This window comes from Nomascus leucogenys, unplaced genomic scaffold (assembly GCF_006542625.1).
Source record: "Nomascus leucogenys isolate Asia unplaced genomic scaffold, Asia_NLE_v1 Super-Scaffold_258, whole genome shotgun sequence".
Taxonomy (NCBI): domain Eukaryota; kingdom Metazoa; phylum Chordata; class Mammalia; order Primates; family Hylobatidae; genus Nomascus; species Nomascus leucogenys.
In genome coordinates this window covers 2280934-2302628 of record NW_022095769.1, presented here as the reverse complement: position 1 = coordinate 2302628, position 21695 = coordinate 2280934, and the positions used below count along the sequence as shown (strand labels likewise).

The 21695-nt window shown below is 47.2% G+C and overlaps 1 non-coding gene across 1 annotated transcript; it reads left to right on the top strand.

Annotated features, from left to right (window-relative positions):
• Positions 1 to 10069: 10069 nt before the first annotated feature.
• TRNAQ-UUG lies at positions 10070 to 10141 on the top strand. The gene has a single exon. It is a non-coding gene; the product is annotated as a tRNA-Gln (tRNA).
• Positions 10142 to 21695: the final 11554 nt, after the last annotated feature.

Genomic DNA, 21695 nt, shown 5'->3' with positions numbered 1-21695 from the left:
TTTTAAAAAGGGGAGTTCCAGCTGAGTGCAGTGGCTCATGCCTGTAATCCCAGCAATTTGGAAGCCAAGGCAGGCTGATAACCTGAGGTCAGGAGTTCAAGACCAGCCTGGCCAACATGGTGAAACCCTGTCTCTACTAAAAACACAAAAGTGAGCCGGGTGTGGTGGTGCATGCCTGTAATCCCAGCTACTTGGGAGGCTGAGGCAGGAGAATTGCTTGAACCCAGGAGGTGGAGGCTGCAGTGAGCTGAGATCATGCCACTTCACTCCAGCCTGGGTGACAAAGCGAGACTCTGTCTCAAATAAATAAATAAGTAAATAAATAAAAGGGGAGTTTCCCTGCACAAGCTCTCTTCTTGTCTGCCACCATGTGAGACATGCCTTTTGCCTTCTGCCATGATTGTGAGGCCTCCCCAGCCACAAGGAAACGTAAGTTCATTAAACTTCTTTTTCTTCCCAGTCTCAGGTACATCGTTATCAGCAGCATGAAAATGGACTAATACAGAAAGTTGGTGTTACTGGGGGCCAATTTTTCTGGCTGGAAATCTCTGTAGCCACAGTGCCTTTGCCCGAGTTCTTGTCCTGCATCTGGAAGAATGAGGTATGCAGACAAGTAAAGGGTGACGAAGAGTTTTATTTAGTGTTAGGACAGCTCAGAGGAGTGGGTACCTCCTCCTCTCTGTAGGCAGGTAATCCAGTCAAGTGTTTAGCTCTTAGCAGAGGAGGCCCTGGAGAGGATGGTTCCTCTCCTCAGCCAAGTCATTCAGGTGTCTCGGTAGGTCTCTGAAGCTCTCAGTAGAGAGGGTACTCCTCTCTGCAGCTGGTCATCCTGTCCCATAGATGGTACTCCTCTCTAGAGCTGGAGTAGATGGTACTCCTCCTCTCTGCAGCTGTTCGTCCTGTCCTGCCATGTCTCCCTGCCCTCTTTGTCCTCTGACCATCCTCTGCCTGCTCTGGCTGAGCCCAGGGCTTTTATGGACCTCAAAGAGGAGGAAGTGCATGCCGATTGGTCCATGGGCAGCCATGGGCAGGCTGGAAGAGGTACCACAAGTCCCCACTCCAGTCTGTGGGACTGGCAGCCCAGCCCCCAGCCCTCAGGCCCTCCTTGGCCTGACGGTGGGGCCTTACTAGGGACCCCACCCACTTCTTCCCAGGACTTTCTGCCTCCTGCTACCATTTATGGCTCTGGGGCTTGGCCTTAACCCTGCTCTGAGATGAGAGTGTGTGCCAGGAGTGGAGACATTCCAGGCAGTGGGAGCAGACACCTCTGAGCCTGCAGGGATGGGCTGGGGGGGTGGGGTCATTTCCGGGGCACCTGAGGGTGCAGGGTGCAGAGATGCCTGGGTCCTGCACCTGGGAGGGCAGCCGCAGCTGCACCTGGGAGCTCCTACCCCACTAACTCGAAAGAGGCAGGCCTCCCGCTTGTCCCTGGCTCCTGCTTGCTTCATGGAGTGGGAGGCCCAGGTCTGCAGTTGCGGGTCTGGTGGCTGCTGCTGCACCCAGGAGGGCAATTTTGCCTGCACCTAGCTCCCCCAAGAGCACAGGGAGGCTCAGATCCATAGCTGCAGTTTGCATAGCCCCAGGAGGGTGAGGCTTCTGCCTGCTCTGTAGAGCAGGAGGGCTGGGTCTGCAGCTACAGTTTGGGCAGCTGCAGTGGCATGGGGCACCCCCGTCCCAACTCAGAAGGGGCAGGGCTCCCACTGGCTCCATGGAGTGTGCAGCCCCAGCCATGCCTCCCTGATGCAGCTGGCAGGATGGCAGCAGCCACTGCCATCATTGGTATTGAGAGTGAGGTGCTGCTGAAAAGATACTCAAAAATGTGGAAGTGACTTTGGAACTGGGTAACAGGCAAAGGGTAGAACAGTTTGGAAGGCTCAGAAGAAGACGGGACAATGTGATAAAGTTTGGAACTCCCTAGAGACTTGTTGATTGGATTCAACCAAAATGCTGATAATGACATGGACAATGAAATCCAGGCTGAGGTGGTCTCAGATAGGGATGAGGAACTTGTTGGGAACTGGAGCAAGGGTGACTCTTGCTATGTTTTAGCAAAGAGACTGGCAGCATTTTACCCCTGCCCTAGAGATTTGTGGAACTTTGAACTTGAGAGAGATGATTTAGGGTATCTGGTGAAAGAAATTTCTAAGCCTCAAAACATTCAGGAGGTGACTTGGGTGCTGTTAAAGGCATTCAGTTTTAAAAGGGAAACAGCACAAAAGTTTGGAAAATTCACAGCCTGACAACACAATAGAAAAGAAAATCCCGGCTGGGCATGGTGGCTTTCAGTCTTCAAAACTTTCTCAAATCTATCTGGTCTCACACCTGTAATCCCAACACTTTGGGAGGCTGAGGCAGGCAGATCACTTGAGGACAGGAGTTTGAGACCAGCCTGTCCAACATGGTGAAACTCTGTCTCTACTAAAAATACAAAAATTAGCCAGGCATGGTGTTGTGTGCCTGTAATCCCAGCTACTCAGGAGGCTGAGGCAGGAGAATCACTTGAACCCAGAAGGCGGAGGTTGCAGTGAGCCAAGATTGCACCACTGCACTCCAGCCTGGGTGACTGAGCAAAACACCATCTCAAAAAAAAAAAAAAAAAGAAAAAAAGAAAAGAAAATCCCATTTTCTGAGGAGAAATTCAAGCCAGCTGCAGAAATTTGCATAAGTAATGAGGAGGCGAATGTTAATCACCAAGACAATGGGGAAAATGTCTCCAGGGCATGTCAGAGGTCTTCACAGCAGCCCCTCCCATCACAGGCCTGGAGGCCTAAGAGGAAAATATGGTTTCGTTGGCCTGGCCCAGGGTCCTTGTGCTGAGTGCACCCTAGGGATTTGGTGCCCTGCATCCCAGCTGCTCCAGCTGAGGCTGAAAGGGGCCAACATAGAGCTTGGACTGTAGCTTCAGAGGGTGTAAGCCCCAAGCCTTGGCAGCTTCCACATGGTGTCGAGCCTGCAGGTGCACAGAAGTCAAAAATTGAGATTTGGGAACCTCCACCTAGATTTCAGAGGATGTATGGAAATGTCTGGATGCCCAGGCAGAAGTTTGCTCCAGGAGTGGGGCCCTCATGGAGAACCTCTGCTAGGGCAGTGAGGAAGGGAAATGTGGGGTCAGAGCCTCCACACAGAGTCCCTACTGGGCACCACCTAGTGGAGCTGTGAGAAGAGGGCCACCATTCTCCAGAGCCCAGAAAGGTAGATCCACCAACAGCTTGCACTGTGCACCTGAAAAAGCTGTAGACACTCAATGCCAGCCTGTGAAAGCAGCCAGGAGGGAGGCTGTACCCTGCAAAGCCACAGGGGGGTGCTGCCCAAGACCATAGGAACCCACCTTCTACATCAGTGTGACCTGGATGTGAGACACGGAGTCAAAGGAGATCATTTTGGAGCTTTAAGATTTGACTGCCTCACTGAATTTCGGACTTGCATGGGGCCTGTAGCCCCTTTGTTTTGGCCATTTTTTCCCATTTGAAACAGCTGTATTTACCCAATGCCTGTACCCCCATTGTATCTGCTTTTGATTTTACAGGCTCATAGGCAGAAGGGACTTGCTTTGTCTCGGATGAGACATTGGACTGTTGACTTTTCAGTTAATGCTGAAATGAGTTAAGACTTTGGGGGACTGTTGGGGAGGCATGAATGGTTTTGAAATGTGAGGACATGAGATTTGGGAGGGACCGGGGCAGAATGATATGGTTTGGCTGTGTCCCCACCCAAATCTCATCTTGAATTTCCACATGTTGTGGGAGGGACCCAGTGGGAGGTAACTGAATCATGAAGGCAGCTCTTTCTGTGCTGTTCTCATGATAGTGAATAAGTCTCATGAGATCTGATGGTTTTAAAAAGGGGAGTTCCCTGCACAAGCTCTCTTCTCTTGTCTGCCGCCATGTAAGACATGCCTTTCACCTTCTGTCATTATTGTGAGATCTCCACAGCCACGTGGAACTGTAAACCTCTTTTTCTTCCCAGTCTCAGGTATGTCTTTATCAGCAGTGTGCAAACGGGCTAATATAGACACTATTAAGAAAGTGAAAAGGCAGCTGGCCACAGTGGCTTGCACCTGTAATCCCAGCACTTTGGGAGGCTGAGGTGGGCAGATCACTTGAGGTTAGGAGTTCGAGACCAAACTGGCCAACATGGTGAAACCCCATCTCTACTAAAAATACAAACATTAGCCAGCCATGCTGGTAAGCACCTAGAATCCCAGCTACTCAGGAGGCTGAGGAATGAGACTTACTTGAACCCAGGAGTCAGAGGTTGCAGAGATTGTGCCACTGCACTCCAGCCTGGGTGACAGAGTGAGATTCTGTCTTAAAAAAAAAAAAAAAGGAAAAAGAAAAAAAGAAAGTGAAAAGGCAAGCCACAGACTGGGAGAAAATGTTCAACATACATATGTTTGATAAAGGATTCATATCAGGATATATAAAGAATTCCTGTAAATTAATAAGAAATTTTTTTTTGTGAGACAGGGTCTTGCTCTGTTGCCCAGGCTGGAGTGCAGTGGCACAACCAGCCCAGCTAATTTTTTAATTTTTTGTAGAGATGGGGTCTTGCCATGTTGCCCAGGCTGGGAAAAACATTTTCTTAATGAACAAAATACTTGAAACAGCACTTAGAAAAGAACATATCTAAACAGCTAGTAAGCATGTAAAATAGATGTTCAACATCATAACCATCAGGGAAATACAAATTAAAACCATAAAAAGAGATCACTATACACCCACCAGAATGGTTTAAATTGAAGAGACTAACAATGCCACCTATCAACAAAGATGTAGAACTGGAACTCTCCCATACACCGCTGGTGGAAGTATAAAATAGTACAAGAACCTTGGAAAACTGTTTAGCAGTTCCTAATAAACTTAAGTATACACATAGCCTATAGCCCAGCAATTCTGTTCTTAGGTTTATACCCAAGACCAAAAAAGAGTTGTACAAGAGTGGTCATAGCAGATTTATTTATACTAGCCCCAAACTGTAAACAACTCAAATGTCCATCAACTAGAGAATGGATCAACAAATCGTGGAATAGTCATACAATGCAATACTACTCAGCAATGAAAGAATGTACTACTGATATATAAAATGACAAGGATGAGTCTCAAAATTGTTATTTATTTATTTTTTTGAAATGGAGTCTCACTCTGTCTCCCAGGCTGGAGTGCAGTGGTGCTATCTTGGCTCACTGCAACCTCTGCCTCCCGGGTTCAAGCAATTCTCCTGCCTCAGCCTCCCGAGTAGCTGGGATTACAGGCATGCACCACCACGCCCAGCTATTTTCTTTTGTATTTTTACTGGAGACTTGGTTTTACCATATTGGCCAGGCTGGTCTCAAACTCCTGATCTTGTGATCTGCCCGCCTCGGCCTCCCAAAGTGCTGGGATTACAGGCGTAAGCCACCGCGCCCGGCCTTCAAAATTATTGATTTAATTTTGTTGATTGATTTTGTGTCTGGCAAAAGAAACCAGACATAAAATACACTACAGATAAGTGAATTTCATGTATGTAAAATTTAAGAGCAGGCAAAAGTAATTTATGGTAATAGAAACCAGTATAGTGATTCCAGGGAGGTAGGAGGTAATGGCTTGAAAAGAGTACCAGAGAACTTTCTGGGGTGATAGAAATGCTTTATATCTTGATCTAGGTGATGGTCACACAGGTGTATACATTTGTTTAAAAACAAAGTATTGGTTTCTCCAGTTATGATTTGTGCATTTTCCATTATATAAATAATAATTCAATTACATATCATTTAAAGGGACAAGGCTGGGGGCAGGGGCTCATTGATGTAATCCAGCACTTTGGGAAGCCAAGGCAGGAGGATCACTTAAGGCCAGGGATGCAAGACGAGCCTGGGCAACATAGCAAGATTCCTGTCTCTATTTTTAAAAATGAGATAGATTTTATATATTCTGTTATTGAACAATCTTCAACATATGCAACATATGGTGCTAATAAAACAAGGTGCAGAACAGTGTTTTGATTTTTTCTTTTTTAAGAAAAAGAATATGTGCTGGGGTCAGTTGCTCACATGTGTAATCTTGTCACTTTGGAAGGCCAAGGCAGGAGGATCACTTGAGCCCAGGAGTTCAAGACTAGCCTGGGCAACATAGCAAGACTCTGTCTCTACACAAGAAAAGAGAAAAGGAATATTCATATTCATATACATGTATATTTGTTGGGTTTTATTTATTTATTTTTTTAGACGGAGTTTTGCTCTTTTTGCCCAGGCTGGAGTGCAATGGCACAATCTTGGCTCATTGCAACCTCTGCCTCCCAGGTTCAAGCGATTCTCCTGCCTCAGCCTCCCAAGTGGCTGGGATTACAGGCATGCGCCACCATGCCCAGCTAATTTTATATTTTTAGTGGAGATGGGGTTTCTCCATGTTGTCAGGCTGGTCTGGAACTCCCGACCTCAGGTGATCCACCCACCTTGGCCTCCCAAAGTGCTGGGATTACAGGCATGAGCCACCGCACCCAGCCTCATTTTGTATTTTGTTCAGGAATGCCAGACCCTTCTGGGTAATAGGGCTTGGGGCTGAAGGGGCAAGCCCAGAGATTCAGGGCATCCTTCCTCACGCTGCACAAGGAGGTGCTGGCAGCTTGTCTGGCTCAGCCGGGGATCCCATGGTAAAGTAGGGGATTCGTGGCAGGTATCACCTAAGCTAGGTGATGAGGACACAGAGCAAGACAGATTCTATCCCAGCTAACTGTGAGAAGCTTCAGAATGGACAAAGGAAATGGACTGAACATGGCTACGATAGTGAACAGGAATACTTTCCATTTAACTACTCAAAGCACCTGTTATTCCATCCACTATATATTTACAGGCTTACAAAAACTTGAAGTCCCTAATCCTCACCTTCAGGGTTTTTTTTGTTTTTGTTTTTTTGAGACAGAGTTTCACTCTTGTTGCCCAGGCTGGAGTGCAATGGCACAATCTCAGCTCACTGCAATCTCCGCCTCCTGGGTTCAAGCAATTCTCCTTCCTCGGCCTCCTGAGTAGCTGGGGTTACAGGCACATGCCAATACACCTGGCTAATTTTGTATTTTTAGTAGAGACGGGGTTTCTCCATGTTGGTCAGGCTGGTCTGGAACTCCCGACCTCGGGTGATCCACTCACCTTGACCTCCCAAAGTGCTGGTAGCCACTGCACCCAGCCTTCCTTCAGGTCCTTCCTAATCCCTGGCCTCACTGTTCTCCCCCTCTGCCTGATTCAGCCCTCAGTCTCAGTGCCAGGGCTGAAGCCACACTGACCCCACCTCTAGCAGAACCTAGGACTCTCCCATGCTTCAGGAGCCACTTGGGGAGGCTGGGTCTGTTCTCAAAGATGCCATGGGTTGCCATCTTTACAATGTCATGAACTGTGGCTTTATGTTAATGGAAACTAGTTATTCTGGGGAAGGAAGATTACATCCTGTCTCCCTTTTCTCTCTTATCATTAAAAAATTAGTAAATGTGGCCAGGCACAGTGGCTCAGGCCTGTAATCCCAGCACTTTGAGAGGCAGAGGCAGGTGGATTACTTGAGGCCAGGAGTTTGAGACCAGCCTGGCCAACATGGCGAAACTCCGCCTCTACTAAAAACACAAAAATTAGCTGGGCGTGGTGGTGGTGCACTGTAGTTCCAATTACTCGAGAGGCTGAGGCAGGAGAATCGATTGAACCTGGGAGGCAGAGGTTGCAGTGAGCCGAGATCATGCCACTACACTGCAGCCTGGGCAAAAGAGCCAGATTCCATCTCAAAAAAGAAAGAAGAAAGAAAAGAAAAAAGAAAAGAAAAGAAAAAAGAAAAGAAATGAAAAAAGAAAAGAAAAGAAAAGAGAAAAGAAACAGCTAGAGAATGGGAGTAGGGAGAAGTGGAAGTAGGAGGGTGGAGTCATTTTTACCCTCACACTGGACAGAAGGAACTATCTCCTATGCATTGTCAAAGAATATCATCATGACGCTTTAGGGTTTCTAAAGTAGCTTTTGAGAAATTAATTTCAATGCACTCTCACTGGTGCTCACAGAACCCGCGTATGGAAGAAATAAACAGGAAAGCTGAGGTCCAAAGATGCTGAAGTCATTCAACTTCAGCCTTAATAGCTCACCCTTAAGCCATAGGAGCTTAAGGGGAGATTGGCTTGTTTCCCAAAATGGAAAATCTTTACTGTTTCTTCTGACAATATACAAGAGTTATTCTTTTATCAAGCAATATGGAAAAAACAGAAAAGTCCTTATAAATTTACTACTCAGAGATAAATCATCAACAGAGCATTTCAGATTTAGGCTACCATGCTCTTGACTGCATGCGACGGAAAAGGACTGGGTACATTAAGCAAGAAAAGAGACTTATTGGAGGGATGTGAGATAGCTCAGAGCACCAGAGAGGCTGGAAAAGCAAACTCAGGAAGATGGGCAAAGCCCAAGGGGAACTGGGCAGCCAGGACCTCAGGCAAGGTCAGGATCCTGGGCCATGTGGTTAGGATGCCAGTTCTGCTGCCAGTGGGTATGGCCTGGCTGCCCCCACTGCCCCTGGGACACTGGGTGTCACAGCCACCACTAGCAGTAGAACGAGTTCTAAAATGCCCATTTCTGGGCATCAGTCTCTGGATTTTAAGTCTAATTGGCCAAGCTACATATCATTCTGACTGCTGGAGAGTGAGTATATCTACCTTGGGGCACAGCGGCTGTCACCCAGATCCACACAGTGTTGGCGCCCTCAGGAAAGGAAGTCAGATGTCACACGTCAAATAAATGGTAAATGTTCATTACACACATGTGTAACTTTCCAGTTTGTTTATAAGTCATGGGATATTATACATATTACTATATATTGTTAGTATATATTATATATGAATTAGCTATTATTAGTATATATTAAATGATGTATTTTATTTATATATAATTTATGTTATATATAATTAATGTATACCATATTATTATACACACTAATTGGTACAACACTATTATACATACAAATTGGTAAGTAGATTTTACCTACTATTATCATATTGTTATACATACTAATTGGTATGTATACATACTAATTGGTAAATCGATTTTATTATTATTATACATAATAATTGGCAAGCAGCTTTTTTGTTTTGGCCTGTATATCTTTTTATATCATTACAATAAGTTATTCCCCAAATTCTTGCACAATATTTATTGTGTAGATATTGTTATTACCAATTTTCACTTGGACGTTTATTTTCTGTTTTTTACTATGATAAACAACACAGCTGAGAACATCCTGGAAAATACGTCTTGGCACTTGCCTTGGTGTTTCCGTAGGTTAAAGTCTCAAAGGTGAAACTGCTGAGTCAAATGGCGTGTAAAAATTTAATGTAGCCAGACTGACCTGCAGAAACATCCGTTTACATACACGCTCACTAAAATGGGGGAGAGAGCCCAGAGGGGAGTGTCTTTTCCACTGATCTGATTTAATCTTAAGGATAATGGCCCAGCAAGGAAGGGTATCTGGGTGTTATCTCAGCAGTCCCACCTGGTGCTTCTTAATTAGGCACACACGCAAGTGGAGGCGAAAGTTTGGAACGGTTTTCTGGTGAGCTCCAGCCACGTGAAACAGTAGGACTCGCACCGACGCAGTCAGGCTGGGGGCGCAATTTCAAAGTCTCCGTTCGCGCGTCCCTGGGGGCGCCTGGGGTTTGAACCGTTGATCCGCCACATGCCGGTCCGCTTCCCTTGCCGCTTGGCCAAAATACCTTTTCTAAGGCACTCCCCCCGTAAATAAATAAATAAACAACCCAGGCTCCGCGCGCCGCGCCTCCTGCCCTGGAGCTGGGGTTGGAGCAGGCTTTCCCCGGACCCAGTCCGGCCCCACATCGTCAACCCCGCCAGCCTGCTGCCTTTCCGACCTCCCAGCCCCGGGAGGAGCGCAGGAAGACATGATGTCCCCGGGACCAGAAACGCCTGGAACGCGAAGGACGCAGAAGCCCTCGCTGCGCCGCCCGTGGGGCCCCGGCCCAGGGCTCAGTCCGGCAAACACGGACACCGCCGCCGTTCTAGAAAGGCCGCCTAGAGCCCTCCTAGCTTGAGGATACTCGCGGACGCCTTAAGCAGCTAGCGGGTCCCATGGTGTAATGGTTAGCACTCTGGACTTTGAATCCAGCGATCCGAGTTCAAATCTCGGTGGGACCTCACGAGACCTTTTGGTCCTACAATTCCTGTTTTGGGGACCGCTTCCGGCAGCAGCCACCTCGGGCTGTGTGGGTAGCCCCACTGGCCTGCCCTACAGCGGCTTGGGGTCCCTCCCCCTCTCTCAAGATGTTTTCATTTCAGGGCCATCCTGGGGGTGTCAGTGCGCACGCGCGAGAGTCGGGCAGAAAAATAAATGTGTTGATGGGAGAGCGAACGCGACTTCACCCTGGAGGGCAACTTCCGAAAGAACCCAAAGGATCCGGAGGATGCTGCTTCGGGTGGGGCATAGCTAGGTCGGCCGGTCTAGGAGGTCCCAGGTTGCCGAGGGTGCCGTCATGCTTCTTATTGGCTACTGAGCAAGCGCGATCCGTTACTGCTGCCTGAGCCGCCAACGAAGTGGCTCGACCGAACCAAGGGGCGGGGAAACGGCGCCTGTGGGACTCCAATTGGTCACGAACAATAACGAGGAGGCTGCGGTCCCCAGAGGGGTGTGTTTTTGGGGTCTGGCCCTCACCCTAGTGTGTCTGTCTTGGTTGTCCGGTGCTCAGTGAGGTCGTCTGTGTCTGTCAGTCAGAAAACAGGCCCTTAGGCTGTATGCGGTGGCTCACGCCTGTAGTCCTAGCACTTTGGGAGGCCGAGGTGGGCGGATCACCTGAGGTCAGGAGTTCGAAACCAGCCTGGCCAACATGGTGAACCCTCGTCTCAACTAAAAATACAAGAATTAGCCGGGCGTGGTGACGCGCCCCTATAATCTCAGCTACTGGGGAGGCTGAGGCAGGAGAATGGCTTGAAGCCGGGAAGTGGAAGTTGCAGTGAGCCGAGGTCGTGCCTGAGAGACAGACTTCATCTCAAAAAAAAAAAAAGAAAGAAAAGAAAGAAAACAGTCCCTAGATGCTGTAGTTGGTGAAAGAGAGAAGAGATTAAAAAAAAGAAAGAAAGAAAACAGTCCCTTAAATGCTGTAGCTGGTGAAAGAGGAAAGGAGAAAGAGAGAGACAGACAGAGAGAGAAGAGGGGAGAAAGAGAGAGAGAGAGGGTGAGGGGAGGGGAGGGGAAGAGAAAAGAAAGAAAGAAGAAAAAGAAAAACAGTCCCTTGGCTAAGGGACCGGTTCTTCAGCCCGCCAGGGCATCTTAAGGGAGTCCTCAGATGGACTGAGCGCGTCTCTCCGGGCAAATCTGTCCAGGATCTGTGTTTAGGGTGCCGAGCAGGCGCACGTGCTTTGCAGGAAAGGGCGTACGTTTAGGATTGTATGGGAGAGACGTGCGTGAAGCAGCTTCTTTGGATCAGCATCTCGGTTTTGAGAGGTGCCTGTCCCTCTAGGATAAGTGACAAGGGAGTCCGCTGACGCATTTATGATCTCCCCACAGGGTGATTGGCACTGTGGTTATATGTTCCCGCCCGTTGGGAGGATACCATGGAAACAGAGAGGATCCTCGCGCTGCTCTCCCACCTCTCCCCTGAGCACCCATTCTCCCCACCCCACCCCACACTCTCCCTAAATGGTTGAATGGATCTGTGTGTATGAGCAATCCCAGCCTCAAAAATCCTAGCCATGAGACGTGGGAGGATTTGCTCCACCAGAGCGTAAAGCTTATTATCAACTACAAGCTATAGAAATTGAGGTAGTTCGGTACTGGTGCAAGGATGGGAAAACATGCCAATGCAACAGAGCAGGGAACCCAGATTCAGCCCCACAAGTATCTGGACAATTGATTTATGACAAAGGTGGCACAACAGAGGAGTGGGTAAAAGAACTTTCTTTTCCTTTCATTCTTTCTTTTTTCTCCTCCTCTTCCTCCTCCCCCTCCTACTCCCCATTCCCCCTCTCCTCCTCCTCCTTCTCTTTTTTTCTTCTTTTTGACAGGGTGTTGCTCTGTTGTCCAGGCTGGAGTGCAGTGGTACAATCACAACTTACTGCAACCTCGAACTCCTGGACTCAAATGATCCTCCCCCCTCAGCCTCCTAAGTAGCTGGGATGGCAGGCACGTGCCACCATGCCCAGCTAGGGCCTACTTTTCGATAAATTGTTCTGGGACAATTGAGTGTCCATATGGAAAAATATGAAATCGAATTCCTCCCTAACTTATATTAAACAGAGAAATACATTCCATGTGAATTGTAGACTACAATGTGAAGAAAAAACAATAAAGTTTCTGGAAGACAACATAGGAGGCTATCTTCACGACCTCAAGGTAAGGAAAGTCTTCCCAAAAAAGACAAAAAAGTTTCTAAAATGTTGATATACTTCACCATATTAATGTGATACTGTATGTTCTCCTTGTCAAAAGACCCCAGTAATAAAATGACAAGGTCAGCCACAGAATAGGAAAAGATATTTGGGTTTTTTTGTTTGTTTTGTGTTTTGAGATAGAATCTCACTTTATCCCCCAGGCTTAAGTGCAGTGGTGCAATCTCAGCTCACTGCAGCCTCAACCTCCCAGGTTCAAGCAGTTCTCCTGCCTCAGCCTCCTGAGTAGTTGGGATTAGAGGCCTCCAGCTAATTTTTGTACTTTTAGTAGAGATGGGGCTTTGGCTTGTTGGCCAGGCTGGTCTCGAACTCCTGACCTCAGGTGATCCACCCGCCTCGGCCTCCCAAAGTGTTGGGATTACAGGTATGAGCCACTGCGCCCGGCCTAATTTTTGTATCTTTAGTAGAGACAGGGTTTCACCATGTTGCCCAGACTGGTCTCGAACTCCTGAGCTCAAGCGATCTGTCCACCTCTGCCTCCCAAAGTGCTGGGATTACAGGTGTGAGCCACCTTGCCCAGCCAGGAAAAGATATTTGTAATGCATAACTGACAAATAACTTAAATATAGATTACAATAGAAAAATCCAGCCAGGAGTGGTGGCTCACACCTGTAATCCCAACACTTTGGGAGGCTGAGGCAGGCATTACTTGAGCCCAGGAGTTGGAGACCAGCCTGAGCAATATGGCAAAAACCCATCTCTACTAAAAATACACAAATTGGCTGAGTGTGATGGCGCAGACCTGTGGTCCCAGCTACTTGGCTTGAGCCCTTGTGGTCAAAGCTTCAGTGAGCCATGATTGCACCACTGCACTCTAGCTTTGGTGACAGAGCAAGATCCTGTGTCAAAAATAAAATAAAGTAGGGAAAATACATAGTCAGTTTGGGTTTAAAAAAAAAAAAAGAAAAATCCTAAAAATCAATAAGAAAAGACAATCTAATAGAAAAATAACAAAAGGCTTGAATGGGCACTTCACTGAAAAAGGAAACTGAAAATAACTGATATACATATGAAAAGGTGCAAGAGATCATTAGTCATCATGCAAATGCAAATTAAAAGCTCAATCAGATACTACTACACACTCACCAGAATGCCAATGCTGATGTTAAGAATATGAAATAATGTGAACCTTCGTAGGAGTGTAAATTGGTGGAAAACAGTTTGACATTAACTAAAGTTGGAAATGCTAGACCTTATGATATAGCAATTTCACTCTTGCCCATATATTCACAGAAATATGTGCATATGTGCACCTGGAGACATACATAAGAATGTTAGGCTGGGCAAGGTGGCACATGCCTGCAATTCTAGCACTTTGGGAGGCCGAGGCAGGAGGATCACTTGAGGCCAGGAGTTTGAGACCAACTTGGGCAACATAGTGAGACCCCATCTCTATTTTAAATAAAAGAAAACTTTGTCCACCAAGGGGAAGTCAGGATAAAGATTTTCTACTTTGGGCCAGTCAAACCACATCTGGAGGACTGAGCTCAATTCTAGGTATCACACAAAGACATTGGTAAATTTCATCCTGCCACTAACTGGCTGGGTAATTTGGGTAAGCAATTTAAGTGTTCTGAGCCTCATATGCAAAAGGATAATAATAGTACCTTTTGCATAGCAGTGTTGTGAGAATTAGTAAAATAGAAATGAAAAGTCTTTATATCTATATCTGATCCATAATATAGTCAAGAATGGTAACTGCTAGAGAAACAACTAGAATAGTGAAGTCTATGGAAGCTCAGATACTTGAGAAACACAAATACTTACACCAGGAGGAAAATGAAACTTAGAGGTCACAAGATAGCTTTCTTAGTTTATTTGCCTATTTGTTCCTAGTCTGGATTACAACAGAGGCAGAAAATTAGAAGTCATGGGTGGAAGTTAGAGGGGCAAAGAAGATGAACTTTCTAACAACTTGAGCTGTCCATTGGCAGTACAGTGTAATCACCCAGGGGGTTCTTCCTGCCCACTGCACAAACCAAATCAGTTCACCAAGACCTCAGCATTGCATTAAAGAAAGAGTTCAATTGACACGAGGTCTGCCATGTGGGAAATGAAGTTATTTTATTTTATTTTTTTAGACAGAGTCTTGTTCTGTCATCCAGGCTGGAGTGCAGTGGTGTGATCTTGGCTCACTGCAATCTCTGCCTCCTGGGTTCAAGGGGGTCTCCTGCCTCAGCCTCCCAAGTAGCTGGGACTACAGGCATGCACCACCACACCCGGCTAATTTTTGTATTTTTAGTAGAGATGGGGTTTTGCCATGTTGGCCAGGCTGGTCTTGAACTCCTGACCTCAGGTGATCTGCCCGCCTCGGCCTCCCAATGTGCTGGGATTACAGATATGAGCCACCGCGCCCAGCCTGGAGATGGAGTTATTACTCAAATCAGTCTCCCTGAAGACTCAGAAGTTGGGGTTTTTATGAACAATTTGATGAGCAAGGGGCTAGGGAATGGGCACTGCTGACTGATTAGGGATTAAATCATAGGGGTGTGGAAAATGGCCCTTCTGTGCTGAATCTGCCTCTGGGGGGGGCCACAGGTCCGGTTGAGTCATGAATCACTGATCTAGGTGGGGTCTGTCAGTTGCCAGAATGCATCTCAAAAGACCAAGCCTAGGTTTTACAATAGTGATGTTATCTACAGGGGGCACAAATCACAAATCTTGTGACCTCTGGCCACATGACCTCTGAACAGTAAAGGATTATAGAAACTACGCCTACATTTTTGGTCCCTGAGCAAGGAGGAGGTTAGTTTTGGGGAGGGACTATTACCATCCTTGCCTTCAAGTTAAACTATAAACCAAATTCCTCCCATGTTTAGCTTGGCCTACGTGCAGGAATGAGCTGAAGACAGCCAGTCTGCGAGGCTAGAAGCAAGATGGAGTCGGCCATGTCAGTTTTCTCTCACTGTCAGAATCTTTGCAAAGTTGGTTTCAACAGGCTTGAGAAATACTGAGCTGCTGGTGCCTGAAGTCTTCCAGGGAGGCTCAAAGCTCTTTGTCAGTTGTGAGTGTAGGAAGATTTCTGCGCTCAGATGGAGATTGGGCTCCACAAAATGTACCCTGCCTTCCTCTCTGAGGTTTGGTTCGTCTGTGAATCCTTATTCCCAGTTTCGGACTTTACTCACCATGAGCTTTTTCATTATTTCTCCTATGGCTTTCACCATTTTTTGTTTGTTTGTACTAAGACCCTCAGTAAGATATCTGTTTTTCATCAGAAACCAGTGTACACATACACACATGCACAAAACTGAAATAAAGGTTTAAGAAATAATATGTACTCCACTCCCACTGCTTCACTTGACTAACCTTTTAAAAACAAACCAAAAAAATAGTAAATTAAACAAAAATAATATTTGGCTTGGCTTGATGGCTCGTATCTATAATCCCAGCACTTTGGGGGAGCTGAGGTGGGAGGATCACTTGAGCCCAGGAATTTGAGACCAGCCTGTGCAATGTAGTGAGACCTCATCTTTACAAAAAATTTAAACATTAGCCGAGCTTGGTGGCACATGCTCCTCTAGTCATGGTGACTCAGGAGGCTGAGGGAAGAGGATCACTTGGGCCCCATAGGTTAAAGCTGCAGTAAGCTGTGATCAGGCCACTGCACTCCAACCTGGGTGACACAGCAAGACCCTGTCTCAAATAAATAAAAAGAAATAATATTTACCCTTACACACATAAAAGTACACTCTGATATTTTTTCTTTTCTTTCCTTTTTTTTTTCTTTTGAAGACAAGGTCTCACTCTGTTGCCCAGGCTGGAGTGCAGTGTTGTGATCAAATGATCCTCCTACCTCAGCCTCTCCAAGAGCTGGGACTACAGGTGTGGGTCACCACACCTGGCTAATTTTTGTATTTTTAGTAGAGGCAGGGTTTCACCATGTTGGCCAGTCTGGTCTTGAACTCCCGACCTCAGGTGATCTGCTGGTCTCAGCCTCCCAAAGTGCTGGGATTACAGGCGTGAGCCACCACACCCAGCCTCTGATATTTTCTATGTATTTTATTTTTTTTAAACTGGTCGCAATCTACTAACTTGATTCTAGAACCCATAATTGGTAAAACACTTAGACACTCACTACCATCCCAGCTGGCCTTCTTCTCCTAGCTCCAGCTTCTCTGAGACCTCCTCTACATTTCCGTCTCTTTCTATGCCCAGTAGGGTAGGAAGAACCTCTCTTTCTCCTCACAGCAGTCTGAAAGCCTCTTCCAACAGTTTTATTCTGGTGAAGGGGCCCGGGGCATAGCACACTGTAGCCCCAAATTTCTGGGTTCAGGTGATCCTCCTGCCTCAGCCTCCTGAGCAGCTAGGACTACAGGTGCAGACCACTGTGCCCTGTGTAAGCCTGTAAGTTATAAAATACATACAGTCTTTTTTTTTTTTTTTTTTTTTTTTTTTTTTTTTTTGAGACAGTATCTCACTCCAGTGCCCAAGCTGGAGTGCAGTGATGCAATCATGGTTCACTGCAGCCTTGACCTCCTGGGTTCAAGTGACCCTCCCACCTCAGCCTCCCAAGTAGCCAGGACCACAGGCATGTGCCATCACATCTGGCTAAGTTTTGTATTTTTTGTAGAGATGGGATTTCGCTATGTTGCCCAGGCTGGTCTTGAGCTCCTGGGCTCAAGCGATCTGCCAGCCTTGGCCTCCGAAAGTGGTGGGATTACAGGCATGAGCCACTGTGCCCGGCCCACACACAGTCTTTTAACACCTACCATGTTCTTGGTGCTAGAAATACAAAATTTAAAAAAGACTTAGCCGGGTGCAGTGGCTCAAGCCTGTTAGCCCAGCTCTTTGGGAGGCCGAGGTTGGCGGGCCACTTGAGGTCAGGGGTTCGAGACTAGCCTGGCCAACATGGTGAAACCCCATCACTATTAAAAATACAAAAATTAGCCGGGTGTGGTGGTGCATGCCAGTAATCCCAGCTACTCGGGAGGCTGAGGCAGGAGAATCACTTGAACCTGGGAGGCGGAGGTTGCAGTGAGCCAAGATCTTGCCATTGCACTCCAGCCTGGGCGACAGAGTGAGACTGTCTCAAAAAAAAAAAAAAAAAAAAAAAAAGACTTGCTCCCTGCCCTCAAGGAGCTTGAAATCTTGACCAATAAATCAAAGACTAAAGTACATTGTAAAATGAAAAGCAAGGCTCGGGAGTATATGTGGATGAAAGGTAAGTAAAATACAGGTGTAGGTAAGGTAAAAAAAGAAATCCAGACGAAAGCTCGGAATAGCATGGGAGTGCTACCGTTTGTGTAAAAATGGGAGAACATTTATATGGCTTGTGTGTGCATAAAATATCTCTGCAAGGCTGCATGAGAAACTGGAACATTGATTTCTCCAAGAATGAAACCAGGGAGAGAAAAGGAGAAAGAGACTGTTCACTGTATACCCTTTTACACCCCTTGAATTTTGAACCCCCTAATTTTTCATTACTTCTTCATTCAGTCACAAAGTCTCTAGGGACTCAAGAAGCCAGAGAAAGGTTGACGTGATGTTTAAACCTAGTTGTGACTTACTATCTGGATTAGCTAGATGAAGAAGTGGCAGCAGGCTGGGGGTGTTTCAAGCCCTGCATGAACTGGTCAAGGAATAAAAGAAGCTCTATATTGATGCATGGAGCCTAGGGGGCCAGGGTAGGGGTTGGGGGTGAGTAGGAGGCAGAGCTGAGGCCCCAGAGGTAATAAGGGCCCCTCATGCGGAAGGGCCTTGGTGGCTTTGGTGCCCAGGAGTCTAGATTTGGTCTCACAGGAAGTGGCGAGTGAAGAAGGGTATTAAGCGAGGGAGCTACAGAGAACCCACTAGCAGCCGAGGGCAGAGTAGGCTGCAGCCGGGCTAGGAAGGTGGGGAGTTCTGCAGGAGACTGTGGAATCATCAGGGTAAAAGGTGACCAAGCTTTAAGTGAGGACTAGGCAGAGGGAGTAAAGCGATAAACAGATGAACATGTGAGAGCTTTAGAGGTTGGCTCCATCAGGAATTAGCTTGCTTAGGAATTAGCGTGATTAGATGGGCTGCCGGGGAGGAGCAGGGGAGCAGCAAGGCCGTGCGTGCACAGCTCTTCTTCCTTCTCTCTCCTCTCCCGGCTTCCCTGGTCCTTGCTTCCTCAGCTCTGATGCTACAGGTGATGAGTCCCCCACCTCTCCCATTTCCGTGGTCTGGTAGAGAATAAGAAAATCAGAGGGGCCAAGGGGACGTTGAGTAACTACTCCAAAGTCACCTCCCTGCCCTTCTCCTACCCCAGCTTCTGTCGGAAATGAGGGAGGAGGGAGAGGAGGGCAGGGAGCAAGATCTTTTTGGTGCTTAATTCAAACCCTGCCTGCAACTCTGCCCCTGCATGAATATCCTGCCTCCTCCATCAGACCAGGGCCTCTGTCTCCCTACACAGGATCAGCCATGGAATGTGTGGAGTGCAGTGTAAAATGAAAATGTGTAGGTCTTGTTCAAAAATTATTAAGAATTTCAAGATGAGGACAGCAGAGTGTTAAACCTAGCATGCACCCTTCTAAGCAGGGGACCCTGTGTGACAGCAGAGGTCGAAGGCCCGTAAAGCTGGTTCTGTCCCCAGGCCTTAAGGTCAAGTAGGGAATTGGGTGGGGTTGGGAGGCAAGAGGCTGTGATTTACTTTTCCAGAGGTGCTGAGGTCATGGTGGGGTAATCCCTGTCCCCACCTCACTCCTTGCTGGCTTCATGGGTAAGATCCGGAAGGCCCAAGGGTGGGCGGGGCTGGGCTGTCTAACCTACTAGGAAGGATTTCTAGCTGCTACCAGCTCCAGGAGCTGAGGCCACATTAGCCAGTCAGCTGTTCCCCCTCCCCGCCTTCTAAGGCTGAGGAATCCCTTCCTGGGAGTCTCTGGTGCAGTGTGGAAGGAGGGTGATACAGAATTGGAAACCTGAGAATGACTCAGTTCCATGTTACTTGACCAGGAAATCAAGGCGTTCAAGAGCATTCCCTTCCGCTTACTCCCTTTTCCTGGCTTGGCATCCTTTTACTGCTCAAGACCATTAGAATCTCAATTATGTGGTTTCTGCCGACAGCCTCACATGTCTGACCCTCTGTGCTTGGTCTTCTTCACACTCCTCTTCCCCCACCCCAGCCTGAGTTTCTGGAGTTCCTCCAAACTCTATTCTTGGCCCTTCTTCTCTCAATCCACACAGTCCTCTTGGTCAATCTTGCCCACTTTTGTTATATCAGCTACTACCTCTCAGTGATTCTCAACAGGTGTGCAAAGGGAGGAGGAGAAGCCTATGGAGTCATGTGGGATCACCTGGTGGGGAAGGCTTTCCAACTGGTGACACCACCATTCACCTAGTCATCCAGAGAGGAAACCGGAAGTCATCCTTCATAATTTCTTCTCCATCCTTCCAACATTCAATCAATCTCTAGGCCCTGAAAATTCTACTTCTTCACTACCTCTCCAGTTCATCTCCTCTCCACTCTTACCCTTCCTCCCCAATTCAGTTCCTAATCACGTCGGGTGGCTGGATCAGAGTGATTCTCCTTTCTCTGGAAACTGACTTTCTGAGGATGGCCCTGAAAGTCAGCAGAGAAAGGAATTGGGAAGCAATTAAGGTTTGAGTCAGGTGAACAAGATCTTGAAGCACAAGTGAATTGAAAACAAGGAGATCTGGGGAGAGCTTTGTGGCTGGACCTCTTCGGGTGAGCCTGGAAACTGAAAATGCGTGTTACAAACAGGTTTACCAGAAAGCTCCCTGCAAAAGAGGCTTTTCACAAGCCATAGACAGGATGACCAAGGGGCTGTCTAGAGCTCATGAAACAAAGCAAACAGAGAAGCAGGAATAGAGGCTATGCCTGGGTGGAACAGCATGAACTTCTCTTCATCAAGGCCAGCGTAGCTCCACTACTGCCCGATGAGCTGGCAACGGTGAAACCCTGAGCACCTCATACAGTACCAGACCTCAAGGCAACCATCCAGTTCTCTGGTGGCAGGTCAATGGAAGGGGCACAAAATTGTCCTCACTGGAATAGGCACTTATTCAGGAATTGAGTTTGTATTCCCTGCCAACACCACCATCTATGGACTCATGCAATGTCTTCTAGGCAGCTATGGTGTCCTAGACCAGGCCAGATCCAACCAAGAAGCTCTTCCTAGCAAAAGAAGTAAGGCATTAAATGCAATGTGGGTCCTGGAACAGAAAAATAGCATTAGTGAAAAAACTAGGAAAATCCAAATAAAGTCTGGAGTTCAGTTAACAGTGTTAAACAAATGTTAATTTTTTAATTTTAAAAGTACCATGGTTATGAAGATGTTAACATCAGGGGAAGCTGGGTTAAGGGTATATGGCAACTCTCTGTACTAACTTTGCAACGCCTCTGTAAATCTAAAATTCTTCAAAATAAAACTACCAAAGAAACAAAAAGAAATAAGGTTGGGGCTACTGTCAACAGGATTTGCTGATCTCACCATGTATCTGTTATCTAGAAGCAAGTGGCTTTACAGAGTGATAGCCTGTTCTAGTAAAGACCGAGGGTGGTGCCATGTAGGTGGACACCACTTTGCAAAGACTAAGTGATGTCAGAAAGGTTCCTGGCTGTGCTATAAATGGAACCAGAAACAATTTACAGTGTTTTCCCTTCATGGCTAAAAAACTCAAGGATCTGTAGGCTAGAGGAGGGAAAGGATGGCTCAGATGGCATCAATGACCCACTCTCAGAATGATCATTCTTGTCCTCCTAATCAACAGTGTGAAGGTCTAGGCATGCAAGAAAGGAATGCTGCCCGCTGGGCGCAGTGGCTCACACCTGTAATCCCAGCACGTTGGGAGGCCAAGGCAGTTGGATCACCTGAAGTCGGGAGTTCAAGACTAGCCTGACCAACGTGGAGAAACTCCATCTCTACTAAAAATACAAAATTAGTCGGGCGTGGTGGTGCATGCCTGTTATCCCAGCTACTTGGGAAGACTGAGGCTGGAGAATCACTTGAACCCGGGAGGTGGAGGTTGCAGTGAGCCAAGATCAGGCCATTGTACACCAGCCTGGGCAACAAGAGCAAAACTCTGTCTCAGAAAAAAAGAAGAAACGAAGGAAGGAAGGAAGGAAGGAAAGAAAGAAGGGAGGGAAGGAAGCCACAAGGCACAATGTCATAATCCCTTTAGAAGCTGAGATTTCTGACCTGCCATTTGAGGCTCCCTGTGGCATTAGGAAGAGGCAGAAAAAGGGGTCAGAGTATCAGGCTGATGACCGACCCTGAGACTCAAGGAGTCCTGTGATTGTTACCACACCCTGGGGTGGCCAGGAAAGGTACAGGAGGAACCAGAGAACACCTGGGGCACAGTGCCCTGCGAAACGGTGGGCTGAAGA